This window comes from Malaclemys terrapin, chromosome 10 (genome assembly GCF_027887155.1).
Source record: "Malaclemys terrapin pileata isolate rMalTer1 chromosome 10, rMalTer1.hap1, whole genome shotgun sequence".
NCBI classification, from domain to species: domain Eukaryota; kingdom Metazoa; phylum Chordata; order Testudines; family Emydidae; genus Malaclemys; species Malaclemys terrapin.
This window is the reverse complement of record NC_071514.1, coordinates 54,066,289-54,082,360: the sequence shown is the minus strand read 5'-3', so window position 1 is coordinate 54,082,360 and position 16,072 is coordinate 54,066,289.

Below are 16,072 nucleotides of genomic sequence, written 5' to 3'. Positions count from 1 at the left end.
ATGTACTGGTTCAGGCCTCGCAGGTCCAGGATGGGCCTGAGCCCCCCTTTGGCCCTGCAGGCAGCATCGGATGCAGCAGATACGGCTGCACAGTCCATGGCCTCCGCGGTGTCCATGAGGAGGGCATCGTGGACAGGAGCAGCACCACGTGATTCCGTGGGATAAGGAAATAGCAGGAGTACCCCTGGCGTTTGAACTCCGCAGGCACCACTTCCACTGCTCCTAAGCCAAGGAGCTGCCCCACCTCCTGCTTGAGCAGGGCCTCATGAGAGGGGTCCCTCAGGAGGGATGGGGGTGGAGGGTGGTTGGGCGGGGTAGAGGTAAATTGGAGGGTTTAGCCCCGGGAGATGGTGTTGAGGACCCATCGGTCCGAGGTCAGCCACGACCACTCTGGGAGAAAAGCACACAACCGGTTGGAAAAGGGAACCTGTATTGCTGGTGGATCCCTGGCGTGAACTGGTAGGTAGCCCCCGGGCATCCCATCAAAACTGCCATTTCCCTGCCTGTTTGCCCTTGGAGGACCCAGGCTGGGCAGCAGACCAGGACTGCCTCTGCAGGCGTTTTTTTATAGTCCCCTGACTTTTTATAAGGGGGTTCGTATTTAGAATGGGTGGCCTTGGTGGGAGCCTGCTGCGGCTTAAACTTAGGCCTAGCTGGAGTCAGAACATAGAGGCCCAGTGTCTTAAGCATAGTGTGGGAATGTTTCAGGCCGTGCAGCTTCACGTCCATCTGTTCCGCAAACAGGGCCTTGCCATCAAACGGGAGATCCTGCAAGGAGTTCTGTGCCTCACTGGACAGCCCAGACAGCAGGAACCACGACGCCCTCCTCATGGATACCACGGAGGCCATAGACCATGCAGCCGTATCTGCTGCATCCGATGCTGCCTGCAGAGTTGCCATGGCAGCCGCTGTACTCTCCTCCATCAGAGCCTTGAATTCCTTCCTGTAACATTCCTGGAGGGAGTCCTCGAATTTGGGCAGAGAGCCCCACAAATTGAACTTATACCAACCCAGGAGAGCTTGATGGTTCACCACCCATAACTGGAAACTCGAGGACGAATACATTTTTCTCCCAAATAAGTCCAGCCTCCTTGAGTCTTTATTTTTCAGAGTAGGGGCTGGTTGGCCCTGCTGCTCCCTGTGGTTGACCGACTGGACCACCAGGGAGTTGGGGGCAGGGTGGGTGTACAGGTATTCATGCCCCTTGGCGGGCACAAAATACTTGCATTCCAGACTCTTAGAGATGGGGAGCAAGGAAGCTGGGGTTTGCTACAAGGCATTTGAAATTTTTGCCACCCCTTTGTGGAGTGGAAGGGCCACCCTGCCCGGTACCGAGGCAGATAGGACGTTGAAGAGAGAGTCCGAGGGCTCCTCCACCTCCTCAGACTGAAGGTTGAGGCTTGATGCCATCCTTTTCAATAGTTCCTGGTGGTCTTTAGAGTCCTCCTGCAGAACAGGGGGGAGGGGCTGTAATTGCCTCATCAGGGGAGGGTGAGGCAGGCGCAGTACTTTGCATGTCCACTGGTACCGGAGGACCCACCACTTGGTTGTCCTCCGGGCACGGCCCGAAGATGCATGTCCCACCGACTCCTTTCTCGGAGGCTGGGACAGGGAGGCTGACAGCCGTTCCGAGGCTCCGGCCACCGAGCGAGCCCCCACTGGGGTCTGCATTGGGGGACCATGGGGCCCATTGGTACCATGGCGCTGGCCACGGAGCCCGGTGCCAATGCACCTGCTGTGGCATCAGGGGAGCAGGCTGTTCAGCCTAAATGGCCTGTCCCAAGGATCAACAACTATGAAGGGAGGCCAGGCTGGCGTACGACCTGCCGCTGTCCCTGCACCAAGAGGCATGGCGGCGGTGGGAACGGTGCTGACCACGAGACCGCGATCCTGATGTGGAGGAACAGTACCCCCGTAGCAGCTGCTCTGCGATCGGCTCTGGCGGGTGGATCCGCACTGCAACGGCGATCGACGCCCAGGACTGCGGGAGTGGTGTGGTGGCGGGGTCCTGGAGCGAGACAACGAACGGGAACGGTGTCGACATTCGTGTCGCGACTGGCTACGTTAGCCCTTCGGAGACGAAGACCTTCGGTGCCATTTGTCTCGGTCTCAACGGGGCCCGCTCCTTGAGGCGGAGCAGTGCCTGGAGCCCCAGTCAGTCAGTACCCAGCTAGACAACCTGATAGGGTCGATGGTGACCGGCGTGGACTACGCATGGGACGGTCGCTGAGCGGCGAACGGCATCGGGAACATTCCTGTGACCGCAACGGTACCGAGCCAGGGGCAACTGCGGAGATCCCAGCAGTGGCTTGCCTCTAGACCGCAGAGCCAGCGTTGGCGGTGCCTCTGATACTGGCATGGACATAACATCCCGGGCCGCTTGCAGGGCTCCGGCGTGGACGGCATCCGGACATCCGGGGAAGCCTGCTCCGAATGGGCTGGGCCACTCTGCTCGACCTGTGTCGGAGGCCTAGAGGCCGATGGGGACCGAGAACTGCCCAACACAGGTCTAGCCTCTCCCCTGGTTTTGCTCTGATGCCACGGTGGAGAAGGCCTCTTCTTAGCCTTCTTGGCATGTCCTGCGGATGGGGAGCAGTGCCGACTGGTAGATGGCACCAAGAGGTCGCCACGCACCGACGCTGCGGTAACTGGTGCCGACTCGGAGCGGCGCACCAGAGTTGCAGGTCAACGCCGACTCCATCAGGATAGCCCGGAGCCGAATGTCTCTTTCTCTCTTGGTCCGAGGCTTGAAAGACCTGCAAATCTTGCAGCGATCGCTGAGATGGGTTTCACCCAAACAGCGTAAACAGTCCGCATGGGGATCACTCACTGGCATCAGCCGCCTACAAGTGTTGCACGACTTAAAACCTGAGGCACGGGGCATTCCCTGGCCTGGGCGCACTAAACTAAACTTATCTAACTACTTCAACTACAGGTACTACTACACCGAATGAACAAGAGTTCTGGACGGAAGCTGCAGACAAGCTGCAGCAGAGCAGTTCCGAAGCACCTTCACTGGTGGCAAGAAGGAACTGAGGGTGGGGGGGGGGGGGAGGAGGGGCGCCATGGAAGCGCCACTCCAGAGGTTGCTAGGGGAGCACGCATACCTATTGTGGAATATACATGAGCAATCACTCGAAGAAGAAAGCTACTTTACTGTGCAGAAACTTGCTAGTGTACACAGGGCCTAAAAGTACCTACATGGGGAACAAATATTTGATGATGGGTTCTTCAATCTAGCAAAGAAAGGTATAACACGATCCAGTGGCTGGAAGTTGAAGCTAGAGAAATTCAGACTGGAAATCAGGCATACATTTTTAACAGTGAGAGTAATTAACCCTAGGAACAATTTACCAAATGCCATGGTGGATTCGCCATCACTGATCATTTTAAAATTCAAAACTGGATGTTTTTTTAAAAGATTTACTCTAGGAGTTATTTTGGGGAAGTTCTATGGCCTATGTTATGTAGGAAATCACCGTAGATCAGGGGTTCCCAAACTTTGTTCGTGGCTTGTTCAGGGTAGGCCCCTGGCGGGCCGCGAGACGCTTTGTTTACCCAGTGGCTGCGGTTCGCCGTTCCCTGCCAATGGGACCTGTGGGAAGTGGTGGCCTGGCCCAAGCCGCAAACCAAGTTTGGGAACCCCTGCCCTAAATTACACTGTTCTACAATTTTTGAGAAGTCATCTGCTTCAGTCATCTGCTTCAGAGATAAAATGTGCTATTTATTATGTATTTTGATGTGCTGAATTCAAATATGACAATTAAAACAACTGATTGGCTACTGTTTCTAAGATATTTAAGTTTTTACATTTTATGTCTATGTATATTGTGTAGATAGTAGAGTTTTAATCATAAATTGTAAACCTAGGTCTTGTCATGTGTTTATGAAAACAACAAGGAGTCTGGTGGCACCTTAAAGACTAACAGATTTATTTGGGCATCAGCTTTCGTGGGTAAAAACCTCACACTTTAAAAATCAGCAAAAGGGTTATATAAATAAAATTTATTATGAAACAAAAGGCAAAAAGCTATTATGTACATAGTATAGTTCTATTCAGTGTCTACTCGGCGCTTCTTGGCTTGTCTCTTGTATTCATTAAATGGAGCATCTCTTGTCACTGTCCAGCAATAGTCTACAAGCATTGATGGGCTCCATTTGCCCTGATAGCGTTTCTCCATTGTTGCAATGTCCTGGTGAAATCGCTCGCCATGCTCGTCGCTCACTGCTCCGCAGTTCGGTGGAAAAAAATCTAGATGAGAGTGCAAAAAATGTATCTTTAATGACATGTTGCAACCAAGGCTTTTGTATGCCTTGAGGAGGTTTTCCACCAACAACCCGTAGTTGTCTGCCTTGTTGTTTCCGAGAAAATTTATTGCCACTAACTGGAAGGCTTTCCATGCCGTCTTTTCCTTGCCACGCAGTGCATGGTCAAATGCATCATCTCGAAGAAGTTCACGAATCTGAGGACCAACAAAGACACCTTCCTTTATCTTAGCTTCACTTAACCTTGGAAATTTTCCATGGAGGTACTTGAAAGCTGCTTGTGTTTTGTCAATGGCCTTGACAAAATTCTTCATCAGACCCAGCTTGATGTGTAAGGGTGGTAACAAAATCTTCCTTGATTCAACAAGTGTTGGATGCTAAACACTTTTCCTCCCAGGCTCCAATGACTGTCGGAGTGGCCAATCTTTCTTGATGTAGTGGGAATCTCTTGCACGACTATCCCATTCGCAGAGAAAACAGCAGTACTTTGTGTATCCAGTCTGCAGACCAAGCAAGAGAGCAACAACCTTCAAATCGCCACAAAGCTGCCACTGATGTTGGTCATAGTTTATGCACCTCAAAAGTTGTTTCATGTGATCATAGGTTTCCTTCATATGGACTGCATGACCAACTGGAATTGATGGCAAAACATTGCCATTATGCAGTAAAACAGCTTTAAGACTTGTCTTCGATGAATCAATGAACAGTCTCCACTCATCTGGATCGTGAACAATGTTGAGGGCTGCCATCACACCATCGATGTTGTTGCAGGCTACAAGATCACCTTCCATGAAGAAGAATGGGACAAGATCCTTTTGATGGTCACGGAACATGGAAACCCTAACATCACCTGCCAGGAGATTCCACCTCTGTAGTCTGGAGCCCAACAGCTCTGCCTTACTCTTGGGTAGTTCCAAATCCCTGACAAGGTCATTCAGTTCACCTTGTGTTATGAGGTGTGTTAAGAGGAGGAGGATGGGAGAAAATGTGGGTCCTGTGACATTGATGGTTCAGGACCAGAAGTTTCATCCTCTTTCTCTTCCTCGTCTGACTCAAGTGAGAATGATTCTGGTGCATCAGGAACCGGCAGTCCTTCTCCGTGGGGTACTGGGCGTATAGCTGATGGAATGTTTGGATAATGCACAGTCCACTTTTTCTTCTTTGACACACCTTTCCCAACTGGAGGCACCATGCAGAAGTAACAATTGCTGATATGATCTGTTGGCTCTCTCCAAATCATTGGCACTGCAAAAGGCATAGATTTCCTTTTCCTGTTCAACCACTGGCAAAGATTTGTTGCACAAGTGTTGCAGCATATGTGTGGGGCCCACCTCTTGTCCTGATCTCCAATTTTGCAGCCAAAATAAAGGTGATAGGCTTTCTTAACCATAGTGGTTATACTGCGCTTTTGTGATGCAAAAGTCACTTCACCACAAACATGGCAGAAGTTATCTGCACTGTTCACACAAGTACGAGGCATCTCTGCTCACTTTGGCTAAACAGAAATGTGTCCCTTTGCAAAATCAAACACTGACAAATAAGAGAGCACGACACTGTATGATTTCTAGAGCTGATATAGGGCAATTTGTTCAGCAGAGTGATGTAAGCTTCGTTATGATTGCATCATCCATGACTTCTAGGAATAACATGATGCAATTCATATCATGTATGATGCAATACCAGCTTCAGATTGCATCATTCACTATTTTGCCTAAAAAGCAAGTACTGTCCAAACCCAGTCATAGATTTATTCATAGATCCAGTCAAAGATGTATTTTAGTCATTTGTGGTTTAAATTGAGATCCCTTCCCTTTATAACTCACTTATCCTCCGCCATTCCCAAGTCAAGGGTCGTATATACTGACCCAATAGCATATCTTGAAAACTAGAGCCAATCAACAATTTTAAGCATAATTTTCGTTCCAGTGACCCAGAATTAGTAAAGTTTGACTACATTTATTTCAGAAGCATTTGGCTGTAGAGCAGTGTTATCACAATGCTCCCTTCCCACCTTGGAGTGTGTGAATCTATTAAATGAGTCTGAGGTGTGAACTGCCTAGTATTGTGTCAACTTTGTTAACTACTTTACTCCTAATCAAAGCATATTAGAAAGAAGAAAGAGGATTATAGGGAAGATCTTCACAAAATAGTCAGTGACATTTTGTTTTGGTGCAAGAAGTGGCTGGTGTTTTGGAGAATACTACCACAATCTACCCGCCACCCACCAATCCAATTGATGGAGCTAAAAGGCCAGAGAGGTCAGCTGAGTATCCCCCATGCAGACTAGGCTCCTCCAGAGCAGAAGAGGCCTGATCTGCTTTTAGTAGTAGGGCGGGGCCAGATGAGTTCCTCCCTGACTAGTGACTGCTGCTTCTGCACCTACTGGAGGCTTCCTGAAGACACTGCAATATAAAGGAGCTGCTGGGTTCTTAATATATTTGAAAATCCGGTTATGTATTGAGGAGTCAAGATGTTAACTTTGAAAATATTGGGTTAATATTTATAAGAAACAAACACTCATGTTTCAGGACATAAACCAACCACTAACTGCCTGGGATGAGGAAATTGCTTCTCCCGTAGGCATGTTATTGTATAATTGTCCATTATGCATGATTTACACCTTTCTCTAAAGCAGGGGTAGGCAACCTATAGCACGTGTGCTGAAGGCGGCACGCAAGCTGATTTTCAGTGGCACTCACACTGGCCACCGGTCCGGGGGGCTCTGCATTTTAATTTAATTTTAAATGAAGCTTCTTAAACATTTTAAAAACCTTATTTACTTTACGTTCAACAACAGTTTAGTTCTATATTATAGACTTATAGAAAGAGACCTTCTAAAAACGCTAAAACGTTATGACTGGCATGCGAAACCTTAAATTAGAGTGAATAAATGAAGACTCGGCACACCACTTCTGAAAGGTTGCCGACCCCTGCTCTAAAGAATTTGGTACTCACCGCTACAGGAGACAGGATATTGAACAACACAGACTACTGGTTTGATCCGGTACACCAATTCCTGTGTTCACTAACCTTCATCTTTTATGTCCCCATTTCTGCTATACATACACATTAGGTATCACAAGTTGCAGCACAACCCTGGGGGGGTAGCAGCTGGGCAGACATATTTTCTCATTTAGCACTAGGTGAACTGGTCCTTCTCTGAGGAATGTGAAATGGCCTCAATGGTGAACCCAGAAAAAGGTTGCAGGTCAGGATTATGAGGGCTAAGAAATCTCCAGGTGCCTAAATCAGATGTTTTCCCTGCTGGGTTATTTGCACCTGAAAGGAAAAACAACATATAAAAAAGCTGTCCCCCATTGTATTTGATTTTCTGCCCTTGGATCTGTATGTGCAGAATGTCTGGATTTTTGTGTCCTTTTCTAAGTCAGTGAGTGAAGAAGCCATGTACATTTCTACACAGGTATTTCAGATGCTGCAAAAATTGCATCAGAATCTAAAACCCACTTTGAAAAGTTTCTCTGTGATGTGTACTCTTCCTGCTGCACTGAAATTGCCATTATTCATGGTAGAAATGCACTCCTTCTGCATTCAGAAGCCATTTACTCCTTTCTTACGCTGTTTGAGTTTAACAGTAGCTATCAGCTGTGGAATATTTATTGATGGGCCGTCTGGCTCTCGCCTCCTGAACTATTTTTAACAGCACTTTTCTAATTGCACCTCTTGTGCTTCAGTAAATGATTTTATATCTGCAATCCAGAGCTTTGGAGAGGACGTGCTATAGATTTTGATCTGATGTCCAGGCCTGTTAATGATCTAAATTCTGCCATTAGGAAACAGTTTTCTTCAGCTCTGTATTAAAATTATATTTCTGTAGCTACTTCTTAGTTCAGCTACTGACTTTGAAGCATGCAACATGCTCTCTGCCTTGGCTAGAGTGCCCGGTTTTTGGTAAGGAAGGGTTAGTAAGATGAAGTTAATAACTGTTGAATCTCCACAGTGACTGAAATACTGTTCTATTAATCGCTTCTGTGGAATCATTACCACCTTATGAGTCAGTTTTATTGCCTAAATTTGCTCTGCTTCCAAAAATATAATTAATCATCAATTCTTATTCATTTATAAGTCACTTCTTTATTATTGGTAGACATAGAGGTGATGTCTTGCTGAGTCGTCAGAGTCCATGCTTTTTGTTAGACTATATTTGGCACATGGCGTGGCCATGATTCTCCTCCAAAACATTCTAGTCAGTCAATCACAGCCATAGCTTTTAGCTCCTGTTCTTTGTTTCATGCTCAGTCAAATCCACCATAAATCCTGAGTATTTCTGTGGGAGCCAGACATTCATTTTCTGCCATCCAGGCTGGATTGTCAATGCCTTGCACCAGTTCTCCATTTGTTTACACATAAGAACATAAGAACGGCCGTACCGGGTCAGACCAAAAGTCCATCTAGCCCAGTATCCTGTCTACCGACAGTGGCCAATGCCAGGTGCCCTAGAGGGAGTGGACCAACAGGCAATGATCAAGTGATCTCTCTCCTGCCATCCATCTCCATCCTCTGACAAACAGAGGCTAGGGACACCATTCCTTTCCTATCCTGGCTAATAGCCATTAATGGACTTAACCACCATGAATTTTTCCAGTTCTCTTTTAAACGCTGTTATAGTCCTAGCCTTCACAACCTCCTCAGGTAAGAAGTTCCATAAGTTGACTGTGTGCTGCGTGAAGAACTTCCTTGTATTTGTTTTGAACCTGCTGCCTATTAATTTCATTTGGTGACCCCTAGTTCTTGTATTATGGGAATAAGTAAATAACTTTTCCTTATCCACTTTCTCCACATCACTCATGATTTTATATACCTCTATCATATCCCCCCTTAGTCTCCTCTTTTCCAAGCTGAAGAGTCCTAGCCTCTTTAATCTCTCCTCATATGGGACCCGTTCCAAACCCCTAATAATTTTAGTTGCCCTTTTCTGAACCTTTTCTAGTGCCAGTATATCTTTTTTTAGATGAGGAGACCACATCTGTACGCAGTATTCGAGATGTGGGCATACCATTGATTTACATAAGGGCAATAATATATTCTCAGTCTTACTCTCTATCCCCTTTTTAATGATCCCTAACATCCTGTTTGCTTTTTTGACCGCCTCTGCACACTGCGCGGACATCTTCAGAGAACTATCCACGATGACTCCAAGATCTTTTTCCTGACTTGTTGTAGCTAAATTAGCCCCCATCATATTGTATGTATAGTTGGGGTTATTTTTTCCAATGTGCATTACTTTACATTTATCCACATTAAATTTCATTTGCCATTTTGTTGGCCAATCACTTAGTTTTGTGAGTTCTTTTTGAAGTTCATCACAGTCTGCTTTGGTCTTAACTATCTTGAGCAGTTTAGTATCATCTGCAAACTTTGCCACCTCACTGTTTACCCCTTTCTCCAGATCATTTATAAATAAGTTGAATAGGACTGGTCTGAGGACTGACCCTTGGGGAACACCACTAGTTACCCCTCTCCATTCTGAGAATTTACCATTAATTCCTACCCTTTGTTCCCGGTCTTTTAACCAGTTCTCAATCCATGAAAGGACCTTCCCTTTTATCCCTTGACAACTTAATTTACGTAAGAGCCTTTGGTGTGGGACCTTGTCAAAGGCTTTCTGGAAATCTAAGTACACTAGGTCCATTGGATCCCCCTTGTCCACATGTTTGTTGACCCCTTCAAAGAACTCTAATAGATTAGTAAGACATGATTTCCCTTTACAGAAACCATGTTGACTATTGCTCAACAGTATATGGTTTTCTATGTGTCTGACAATTTTATTCTTAACTATTGTTTCAACTAATTTGCCTGGTACCTATGTTAGACTTACCGGTCTGTAATTGCCGGGATCACTTCTAGAGCCCTTTTTAAATAATGGCGTTACACCTTTTGGTGTAAAATGAAAACTCTCAACTCACACCTGCAGTAGCGTTTGACACCCATTTTGGACATGTATACATGCTAAATCAGGTTTCAAGCAGCAAAGAATCAGGCCCTCAGACTTAATTGAAGGGTTGAGGGATGATGAATCTTTAGCAAAAGAGCTTTTCTTCCAGCTGTTTATTTAGACAGTTGAGTCAAGTGGGTGTAAAATAAAAAAATAATTTTAAATAGCATGAATAAAAATGACCCTCTCTGCCAGGGTCAAATTCTTCTCTGCAATGGTGCAAATCCCTATGCAGCCACTGAGGGGGGACAACTTACCCACACAAACATCATAGAACTGCTGGCACCATCTCAGTCTCGATGCAGGTCAGAGTATGTCCTGGCTGCATTGACTCATTGAGGCCATTGCAGCAACACATAATGGCCAGGATGTTGGAATGCTCCGCCTTCTGTAGCTGTCAATCACTTCCTTCTTCAGATGTCTTCTGAAGTCATTTGACTCTTTGCTTCAATCTCCTTCCTTGCCTGTCTGTCCCATGTACGTACCCACCCTCCAATTTGCTTAATGTGAAGTTTTTCTACCAGAATTTCCTATTTACAAGTGTTTTTAAACTTCCTACCAAGGTAAAAAGGTAAAAACATTGCTCTCCAAACTTGATCGATTTATTTATTATAAAAACCATTAGGAACACGCTGAAGCCTCCTCTTTCCTACAAAAAATAAAAAATGCATTTTCTTAACCTTCCCTCATAAGCACTATTTTCATAAGGCACTGCTTTTGTCTCTCCTAAGGTCACCTTGAAGATTTCCACCTATTTTGTTTTTATTTCATAGTGAATTTAGCACTGGTGAAAGGTGACAGATTGACAGCCCTTGAGTCCTCTATCAACAGAACAAGTAGAGCATGAGCCGTAGCAATGCAAATCTTCCCCACATTGCCCCCTGCCACACTGTGCCTCTACATTGACCCAGAGAGCTCACCAGAAAGAGGGAATGTCATTCTCCAGGGCCTATTTAATCTTTCTCTCTCTGCTGCAACTGCCATCAAATGTGCTGTCTGTGCTTCTGGTGGGTTTATTATGTATTTAGATTTGTAAGACCAGATGCAAAAAATAACATCTCCCAATCTAGTTGTGCAGCACCAAATACCCAGTGAGCAATACCTGAGCCAAGACCAGGCCTGCAGACAGTGTCATCCTACCCGAAGTATCGATGGCCCCAGCATACGTCGTTCTACCCTCGCAGTCACACACAATGCAGCTGGACTCCAAATAAGGACTCCAAGTTCAGCAACAATGGTCATTTTCAGGGCAAAATCCATATCAAGCTCTATTCAATGGCTAATGCCAATCCTTCCACAGCAACAAAAGGCAACTCACCCTAAACTTGAACTCCCTTTGTTTAAGCCCTTCCTAAACCTATGAACTTCTCATGCTTCAAGGAATTCACACACAAGATACCTGCTCGATGTACACATCCTCCCATAACACTCTTCCCACCTTCTTATGAAACCATTCTCCTCTGACGGGCGAGGATTATAACCCTGTAATTCATGGGGTTCTCATCGCCTACCACATATACTTCCCCTACCCACTCAGCCGCTCTAGTGAAAGACAAGCCCTTCCTTCCCTAATGAGTCTCTCAGCCTCACCCTGGGAGCTATTGTCACCAGTCACTATCCAGCCTACCACTGTTGGGTCAACCAGGAGAGGGAGCCAGATTTTCTTGCTTGGTCTCACTAGATGAGGTTCTCATCCTCACAGAGCGTAAGATGGCAGTATCCCCCTCCCACCCACCAGTCTCTTCCCTTCCCATCCTTACAGCAACATTTTAAATAAGTGCCCACTCATATAATCCACTCTCGCACTGTGGCGGTTGTGTGCGCGCGAGTTGGGCTAGGCCAGAGCCATTAGACACAGCTGCTCCCACTGCTTACCCCCTCCACAGCCAGCATAGCAGGCGCTAGTCATAAACAGACTAAGATTAGGCAATTGCTTAGGGCCCCAAGCAGCTCAAGGAGCTCCCCATTAATTATTAGTATTTGTTGGGGTGGGGGGGATATTCCTGCTTAGGGCCCTAATGGGCTACCACTGACGGCTGGTAAGTCTTAGTGGAAGTGGGGCAGGCTGGGACTCTCCTGTCTATTTCATACAGGCCACTAGTCACCATAACCCCCAGTCAGTCCCCTGAGATAGCCACTGCTCCTGGTAGTATTTCTGATGTCCTATTCAGTCCCCTCTCTAACTTTCCAGTAGTTGCTTAACAATGTGGGACGTAGCCCACAGCCCAACATCTTGTAACATTATTCCATATAGAACCGTTTAGTCCAGCGGTTCTCAAACTTTGGCAACCCGAGGACCCCATTTTAATTTAAAGTTTTTCATAGACCCCCCCCATCCCCACTCCACCCCTTCTCCCAAGGTCCCACCCCTGCTCCACCTCTTCCTGCCCCAACCCTGCACCTCCTCTTCCCTGCCTCTTTCCGCCCCCTCCCCTGAGCAAGCCCCATCCCCACGCCTCCTCCTCCTGCGCATCCTGCACACCGGGGAACAGCTGTTCCGCAACGGGCAGGAGGCACTGGGAGAGAAGAGGAGGAGTTGATCAGCAAACCTGTGAGGCCCCTGGAGTACCCTCACGGCCCCCCAGGGGCCCATGGATCCCAGTTTGAGAAACGTTGGTTTATTCAAACAAAAAGGTATTGTACTGTGTCACTGATATGCTCTTTATGGCTCGCGAGCATAGCTTTGTGTGACTTGAAGTTCAGTTGTCTCTCCTGCGCTAAACGGGGCACTGTGCTTTTCTGAGAGCCAGTTATGAGGCTCAGGTGATGGTAATAATGAGCACTAGAAAGCAGCCCTTTAGTGATCCAGGAGCAATGCTGTGGGCAGTGCAGAAGGCAGCAGGGAGTGGGAGTCAGAGCTGGGGTGAGAGATGAAACTCACGTGAGGTGTTCAGGGGAGGAAGAAGGGGAGCATGGTGGCCTGTGAGGTTATGTGGATGTTTCTGGGTCCTCTTTCTCAAGGGATTTCCTGGAGACTGATAACTGTGCCCAGCTGTTCCTCTGTGTGGAAAAAAAGATTCGTGGCATTGGGAGCAGCATTCTTTAATGAGATGGGGCAGAAGTGGCCAGTGAGTCTGTGCAATCTGCTGATGAAGCACAGTTGTTATAGGCAATTAAAAATAAATTGAGAGTCTCCACTTGGATTTGCACACAAATCAACCAAGTTACACAAGGGATGAATTTTACTCTGCCAGAAATTTGGCAGCAGGATGCCATGAAATTCAGCTAATGCACATCACCAAGAGTAGTCTTTGTGTTTGCTGGAGGCACTGAGCTTTAAGGATGCCCTGTGGAAGTAGACTTAGAAGTTAGTATGGATACTCAGCGGCAGATCTTCATAGGGTGTAAATCGTCCTCACTCCATTGAAGTCAATAGAGTGAGAACAGTTTAAACTAGCAGAGGATCTGTGCCTCAGGGAAGATATGGCTAAAGGTGAAAGCAAAGGGAGCAGGTGGGCTGTAATGGCGAATCACTTGGTGGTCAAGCAACATAGACACAGCGGAGTGTTAGCCGTGTTAGTCTGTATGTGAACAATAGCAAACAAGATTAAAATGTTGACATTCCACACTTTTTTCTTAAAGATGCCATTTTTAATTAATTTTAAACAATAAATAAGCAAAATTTCTGAGAATTTTCAATTACTTACTGATTAAATGCTATAAACTTGGTTAAGATACACTGCAGTCTTCAGATGACACACGAAGGTGAGATGCCTGGTTTAAGTGAAAAATTAAACCTGGTCTTGTGAACAGGCGTTGGATTGGGAATCAGGAGACCAGACTTCTAGTTCTGTGTCTGCCACTGAACTGCTGTGTGACCTTGGCTGAGTGCCTTCACCTCTCTGTCCCCACCCTTTGTCTATCTTGTTTGTTTAGATTGAGAGTTCTCCGAGGTAGGGACTGTGTAAGCACCTATCCCAATGGGTTTCTGATCTTGGTTTGGATCTCTAGATACACCTACAATAGAAATAATGAATAACACAACCTTTTATAGACAAATAGGCACTAGCGTGCTTCATTGCACTGCTTGTCCCTAGTCTAAATGGAGCCTTAAGTAGAGCAAGAAGCTAATGAGGTTGTGAACAGTTGCAAAGAAAGCCTTCCCATTATGACCTGGTGTACGTGTGGGGGGACCAGAGGGTGGAGACAGGATTGTGCAACTGTTTGCATCCTGGCTGTAACCTAACTCCAAAGCTCTGAGAAATATGAATGTCCCTCATGCAGTAATTGACCATTGAAATGTTAATACTGATCACTGGTGATTCTTGCTGATGATTTTGATAGTACTTGTCTGGTACCAACAATAAAGTTTGTACATTGGATTTTTTTAAAGTTAATTTAGTGCTAGTGAAAGAATATCAGGGTTGGAAGGGACCTCAGGAGGTCATCTAGTCCAACCCCCTGCTCAAAGCAGGACCAATCCCCAGACAGATTTTTGCCCCAGACCGTTAAATGGCCCCCTCAAGGATTGAATTTATAACCCTGGGTTTAGCAGGCCAAAGCTCAAACCACTGAACTATCCCTCTCCCGATAGGTAGCAGCCTATCTGACCTATGAGAGAGAGGTGGAGCCCACAGTGGAAGGTGCCCAACTGACAGCCCCCCAAGACCCAAGGCCTTTAAGTCCTAGAACAGACATTGCAGGTTTCCCCTAAATCAGCTCAGTGATGTACCTATACTGTGACCCAGAGGAGCTCTCTCGCAGGGGTTCAGTCTACTTGGTCCATTCGATTTTGGCATCATGATGGAAGTTGCCCTTAGTTTCTCATTAACCAGTTAATGCCAGTTGTGATGATGATTTTTATGACAACCCTTTGTTCTCGCATCTATCCCCTTGAAACTGGACAAAGATCATGAGTTAATTTTGAGAGGTTTCAAAGTAAGCCGCCAGGCTTCTGCTGTGGGAATAGTCTCCAGCCAGTTCCTTGTTCCTCCTCTTTCTCGGAAGGGGTACCTGAGTACCTAGCCCCATGTTTCCACTGTAGAATACCTGATCTCTAACGTTCCACTGATAACACCAATGGGGTCAGAGATTCCCAATTAGATGAATCCTGATATCCCAGTCAGGAGAGAGCAACTCCAAAGAATGAACCATTTGCTGAGGATCTCCTCCTCTTTACATACAGGCACTGGAAAGCACCAGGCTTTTGCTTTATGGTCAGTGTATCTTGGCCTCCTTTACTGTGTATTTCACTTCACTATCTGCAATTTTCCACACCCTTTTCTATACACATGTGTCAAGGCTGTATCCCCACTTTGAACTTTAGGGTACAAAAGTAGGGGCCTGCATGAAAACTTCTAAGCTTAACTCTGGTCTGCTGCCACCATTTCCAATGGATTCCCTCCCTGGGAAGCCTTGAAAAACCTTCACCAATTCCTTGGTGAATACAGATCCAAATCCCTTGGATCTTAAAACAAGGAGAAATTAACCATTCCCCTCCTTCCTCCCACCAACTCCTGGTGAATACAGTTCCAACCCCCCTGGGATCTAAAACAAGGAGAAATTAACCATTCCCCCTCCTTCCTCCCACCAACTCCTGGGAAGAAGGATAAAGGAGTTTGAGGTGCAAGTGGTGTTCTCATCCATCCTCCCTGTGCAAGGAAAAGGCCGGGGTAGAGACCGTCGAATCGTGGAAGTCAACGAATGGCTACGCAGGTGGTGTTGGAGAGAAAGCTTTGGATTCTTCGACCATGGGATGGTGTTCCAAGAAGAAGGAGTGCTAGGCAGAGACGGGCTCCACCTAACGAAGAGAGGGAAGAGCATCTTCGCCAGCAGGCTGGCTAACCTAGTGAGGAGGGCTTTAAACTAGGTTCACCGGGGGAAGGAGACCAAAGCCCTGAGGTAAGTGGGGAA